Source organism: Plasmopara halstedii (genome assembly GCF_900000015.1).
Source record: "Plasmopara halstedii genome assembly, contig: Scaffold_3060, whole genome shotgun sequence".
Classification (NCBI taxonomy): Eukaryota; Oomycota; class Peronosporomycetes; order Peronosporales; family Peronosporaceae; genus Plasmopara; species Plasmopara halstedii.
In genome coordinates, this window is record NW_020189964.1 from 10,486 (window position 1) to 17,191 (window position 6,706).

Below are 6,706 nucleotides of genomic sequence, written 5' to 3' on the forward strand. Positions count from 1 at the left end.
GATCGCGTCTTTCGCTCCAGTAGCGTGAACCGCCGAGCGGAAGTCGTATTCCACACGAGGGTTTGGGACCGAACATGGATTCGAGCGCAGGAGAGCTGCCCTGTGAGCAGCTTCCGATTGCTGCTCCTGTGTCTGGTCGACACGATGGAAATAATACCACTTTCCCTGGAAGCCGAGCGACCGGGGAACTGACATGGGGTCCACAGGGTTTAAGCTGGGCTCACATTGCGCCGTTAGCGCACTTAACTTCCTCGTTTTCCCATGCTGGAAAAGGAGTTTCTGACTCGTTGTCGACTCCCTCCAACTCCTCGACGAGGAAATCCGTCGCCCGGGGCATTCGAGTTGTGTTGCACCCTGCTGCCGTGGGCTTGGGATATGCTTCCCGTGAAGATGTGAATATACTGTCCTCAGATATACCCTGTCCAGGAGAAGAAGGCTTTGTTTGTGGGCGCCCTTGCCGGCTAGGCTGGTTGTTTTGTGTGTCGTAGACAAAATGCTCATAAATCAGAGAAGGTTTAAGGTAATCTTATGAACGTAAACTAGACACGTAAGCCTTGTATGAGGAGGCCGTTAAATGTGAACCGAGGATATTCGCAATTTTAATGGGGGAGAGTGTAACGGGGTGACATGTACCCTTGTAACCCTAGTGGATAGGTTTGTATTATACAGTTGTGTAATAACACAGTGGTGTGGCTACACCGTAATAGGAATTCAGATTGCCGATAGTGATGCATATTACCATATCAATTAGGTTTTGTGATATTAGGTAGTACTATGTAAACCAGGAAAACCTAGGGTTATGATATTAGCGGCTTTGCCGCAACAAAATATAATAGTTACAGTTTTGTTTTGAACAGAAGTGCTCGTTTGCCTTGGCAAGGCTTAAGAACGGAATGCGGTTTACTACATTAGTACTGGTTCTTGGAAAGAACGTAGGTATAGTTAGCCTAGGTTTGCTTCCTTGAAGCAAAGAGCTACGGCAGCACCGCGGCATCGCCCGATCATGCCACTCTTGGCATTTCGAAAAGTGAGCAGTGCTAAGTGTATTATGTGCCACTCAACGTTCAGCCCGCGAATTATGCTCGGAATTCCTATCCGATACACTTTCGGTGTTCGACAACTCACATACTCTGATCGCCAGAACATTGACCAAGCCGGTTCAATCCTCTCGCTAATAGCGTTATGCTTCCTAGCAGAGGTGGGCTTATGGCTAAACAAAGCTCTAACAAGAGACATGCGCGTAGCGCCTAAGATCTTTAATCTCCAATAGACCCATTAGTCTTGGTGTTCCAACCGTGCCATACCAGTCATACCTTGAATCGAAGTCAAAGACTAAACAGCGTTCCACGCTACCAAAGTCAAGAAAGTTAACACCGAGGTCCACAGGGACCCTTGGCACCATGACACATGTCCCCGTATCTAAGCGAACGGTAACGATGTAACTTAACCGCGATTCCAGCGCCTCAGCATACAGCTGACTTTCTTCTATCGTTGAGCCTCGAGCATAATTGCCCAACGCGTCGGTTTCGATCCAGACCTACCATGGCTTCTCGTAGCCCTTCACGGTAGCTTCCACGATCAGCAATACACGTTCCATGTTCAAGAGCACGCAGCTCGTCGGAGCCGAGCACTGCTGACCTCAACCTCTTTGAGACTTAACGGATCTCATTTCTTCCGCAGTAAGGCGTTGTCTTTTTCGACAGACGAGAATACTGGTGAGAATTGGATCTTCGATTCGATGAACTATGACGCACCTAGCGCACGTGACAACCAGTGTGAAGGTGACGGGTGTCTCCATAGGCAAAACACCGTCGGGAGTTCAAACGTTGCCCGGCAGCTGAAAGCTCTGCCTTCTCTTTCTCAGCATAACTGAGATCTATCGGCTCAGGCCCGTTCGACGAGCTACTAGAGTGTGAATTCAAACCAAATCGTGTGAATTTATGTTGCTTTCGGCATTCCATGCCACATTCACTGCTTAATTAAAAGAAGACGGATGCACACGGAAGACTACCATTCTGACCGCGCCAGTGCGGAAGCCCTCCATAAAGACGGTCACTGTGACCGCCTCGGAGAGAGGCCGGCTTCCATACCGGCAATGAGAGTACGCAACTGTTGGACAAAGTTCACCAATTTCTTCTTGCCCTGTCGAGCAGCAAGGAACCACGATCGCACTCGATATACCAATTTAAGTGGCGAGATTACACGTAACAGCTGGAGCTTCAGCTCCATTCAGGAGACAAACGCCGCTTCAACCGGACTTCTACGCGCTGTTGCTCGGTCTGGAGTATGGCGGACGCGATAGCCATCTTGGCCTCTCTAACCCAGAGCAAGATATTCTATCCATACTTGACCTCGAAAGTCTTAACGATTGGGCTGGGGGAGTAATCTGTCGCTGACGGTGTGTCAAAGACGCAGTCGACGCCGGCATCTTCTGCTGTAAATGCTTTAGCTGAGCGTTTTCATAGCTCAAAAATACTTCTAGGCACGCGCTTATCGCTTCAGTTCCTTTGGAAGCGAGGTGTTGCATGCCCTCAGGGCCAAGTAGAGACATCAGCTGATTAAGCCCGTCCTGTATGCCTGAGGCAAATAAGAGAACTGCTCCATCCTCACAGAAAGTCAGTCCCAAAGATTCAGTCCAAGTGCAGCGGGGCTGCCGATGTTCTTTCGCTTAGATGAAGCTTGGTCAAGGTCGGTGAACTTTGTTTTATACTTTATACCAGTATAAATATAGCGGAGGGCAATCCACGTTCTTAATGAGTAAGTACAACCTTAATCCAAGACTAATTAACGCTTCTGTTTAAAACGCAAATCGTATTTGTTTTCTTGCGGCAAAGCCGCCAGGATCTAATTCTATAGGTTACCAAATCAAAAAGTAAAACTCAATGAATGGATATATCAGCCATATACTGACTTCCTGTTTGAGTGTAGCTACACCATCGGGTGGTCACACAATAGTGTATTCACACCATCATGTGTTTGCCACACAATAGTGTGATTACATCATCTTGTGTGACACACAACCTTCCTACTAGAGCACGTTAAACCTGTTACAGGGAGCCTCGACCTTACATTAAAAGCAGGACGTTGACATTCACGATCTCTATATGTCGCATTGAGACTAATGTACGTACCTTTTTACCAGAAGTCGCTACATCAGCCCGACACTTGAATATGCTTTTATGGCCTGTTCGCTATGTTCAAGAACAATTTATTTCGGCTAACCCATTTCCTGCACTGAAAGTATCATTGTTCACTCTCGCGCCAAGTTCAGAGTACATCGGCGTGGCTATAATACATTTGCGATCTATCTAGGTACTGCGCCGTTGAGCACAGCAACGTTGTTATCGCTTTGCCCTCATTCTTTTCAATTATATCTTAGGCACAAATTATACAACCAGACCGGCTAAATGTTGTGATGATTTTGATTTGGTGTTGCCCTAAATGCATGTCACGATGGTGACGTCACGCATTGATGACGCGATACGTACACATACGTAACATGTATTGCTGCAATGTTGAAAGCTTTACGTAAAGTATTTGAGCTAAGATACCTCGCTATCAAAGTGGTCGGTTGCACATGCACTGCTATTCCATTTCTGCATGATAGTGCTACATTTAACGTGTAGAGGGACCTCGTAGGGAGGGAAACAAGTATTGAATCGTGTATGAGGCGCATCGTATCCCTTTGCTAAAATTCCTCTTAAGAAATCAGACATACATGTCAATTCGCAGTATATACTGAGAGATTGACATGTTTCACTGATACGAACGTTCTCAACTTTTTGGAGACATTCGTTCATTGCCTTCTTACGATAGCCATCCGTTGTATTCAGCAACACAATTGATTTCATAAACACTAGATGTAGATCGATATGCTGATCGAACACGTGGAACGTATCGTCTGTTTTATTCGTTACAACAAAGATAAGGACAACTCTGTCCCATTTTATAGTTTTCTCATTACATCGCGAAGCCAATACGTGCTACCGATTGCTGACCAAAGGCTCAAAGCCTACTATTCTCAAACGAAAGGTTTGGTTTATGTGAAGTTAGAGCTAGACTTTCTCATAATGCTGAACTCTTCTATTGAAATTACCCGCTAGTTACTTCACTCGACAACGTGGCAAAACGTCGCTGTCGCAACTACAGCTGTCAACATATCTGCTGTATTACATCAATATAAAAAAAAAATCTTCGAAAGAGTTGAATTATTAGCCATGAACGTCGAAACAAGACAGCTTTGCTAGCCAGGTGGTGTTTCCATAGCTTCACTTGACTGAGTCCTATTGCAATCCATGAACATGTAGAAATTTGGAAATCAAGCTGAGAAAACTAGTTGGAATTTTTGGTCGTGACATGCGTCTTTGAATCGGATTTTTGCACTCCTCAAGTCATTGAAATTTCTCATTTAATAGTGTAGAAAACGATTATTTCAATAATTTTGTCATTTTGGGACACAAACTTGAAGCAAAAGGTAGCATTCAAAAGAAAAAAACATATATTTTTATCTCCAAAAGTACCAGGTTGTGTAGCAAATTTTGCAGACACCTACTTTCACCGCTAGATTCCGCTGAGAACTCCGATCTGTAGCACGGTGGCCGTCCCCGTCCAGTGCCCGCGCCAATAGCGCTTCTGCTTCCTAGCGGGGGTGGGTTGATGACCGCTAGGAGCCGCTCCGACAAAACACGATAATCCTCAATGTGAGGCAGTCGGTGCACACAGAGTGCACACAGAGTGCTCCAGGCGCCCGAGGCCTTTCGCACAGCGGTAGGTGATCTCAGAAAAATGCTCGGCAGAGTGCCGATGACGATATATATTGTCCTTACACACTCGAAGAGAAGCGCAAGTCACCGAACGGCGATCGACCAACTCGTCATCGCCTGCCACCGACTCTTCTCGATGAGATTGGTGGCGTCCGCTGCCACGTGGAACGCCTCGTGGATCGATGTCGTCGACAGTGCCTTACCCAGTATCTAGTGAGGTGGCGGGGATACCCAAACCCCGAGAACTTTGATAGGTAGAGATTCCACTTCAGCGAGACTGCCCAGACGTCGTAGACACTTATGACTAGAAGGACCATGACGCTTCGCGTCGTTGTGCGTCTCACGCTTCTCGATAGGAGCCTGGGAAGCTGGAGTGCCATGAGCTGAGTTTAAGCTATGTCCTGAGCTGCTGTGGTCTTAGACTGACCCATGTAACAAACCACAGAGCTTGCGGGGGGCGGTGGATGATTCAATGTGTCACAGAGCGACAATACACAGGAAATTGGCTTGCGCCTTCAGTCTGGCAGACATAAATCGGAGATGGCGTTCCACGTGCATGTCTACTTTCATGTGGCTTCGCTGTAAGGTAGACAGCGAGAAAGTCTCAGGTACTGCTGCACCCATTGCTCAAAAAGCTCATCATCATCTGTAGCGGTTTTGTCCGGGGCAAGCACAACAGGGATGGTCCGCATTGCGGGTACAGGAGCGCCTCCTTTTGAGCTCGAAGTCGATGGCGGTACCGATCCATGGAGGTTATTTGTGGTACCAAATAGCGAATTTGGGACGCTTTCTGCTGATCAAGCTCACCTGTGTAGTTGCCGGGGGCTCGACTACGTATACGCCTTACGATCAAGTGATCGCGTCTTTTGCTTCAGTAGCGGGATTCGCCAAGCGGAAGCCGTACTCCAGACAAGGGACCGAACGTGGATGCGAGCGCATGAGAGACGCCCTGTGGGCAGTCTCCAATTGCTGCTCTTGTGCCTCGTCGCGACTACGAGTCAGGTTCTCCTTTTCCAGCATGGGATGACGAGGAGGGTGAGATGCGCCAACGGTGCGTCGTGAGCCGAGCTTTGGCCTTGCAGAGACCGTGTCCGTCCCCCGACGTCTCGACCTCCGGGGGATATGGAATTGTTACCTTCTCTACGAGGAAATCTGTCTCTTGGGACGGGTGCTGTGTGTGGCGCTCGGTTGTCTAGGGCTTGGTATTGTCGGCTTGACGCTTTCAGTCGACCGTTATCAGTGTCATGAACGATTTATTTATACTTTCTTTTCAAACTCAAAAATGCAACAGTAAAGAGAGCGAAGGATACGTGTTTCGATTAGAAGATGTATAAACAAATATTGAGGAGTAAAGTGCTGGGGAGCTAACAAGTGTAACACGCATTCGAAGACAAGAGGATGATAACAGCTAGCAAATCGCTTTTGTTTGCGAAGCCACGGACGTACTGTCCGGGTATGCAACCCGTGCGGAAGAAGGGGTACCCTCGGAGCCGCTACCCCCAGGAGTAGTTATTACCTTAACTAAGGCTAATAGACTCTTCGGTTTAAATTCAGAATTAATTATTATTTATATTTATGTGCGGCAAAGCCGCCTGATTTTAAATATTTAAACTTTACTAAAATAGATCGAAAGCTGTACAATTGACAATTTTTCCTAATGCTGATAGAAATACCAGGCGGTGTAGCAAAGCTTGCAGTCACCGAAGCGAACAAGCAATTGACTACTATCACCAACTTTTATAAATAAGTAACACTGAGATCATGGCAATTTACTGATGCATCTACGAAAAAGTATTTTCATCAACTACATTCTTGTTGGGATGACACCACTGAATGCATGTTGAACAGGCGAATGACGTCATACTTATTACAAGTACGTCACCTAAAGTAATTACGGACTAAGTGATTACGGACACAATTAGAGTCGCTGATTGGCTAGAGTA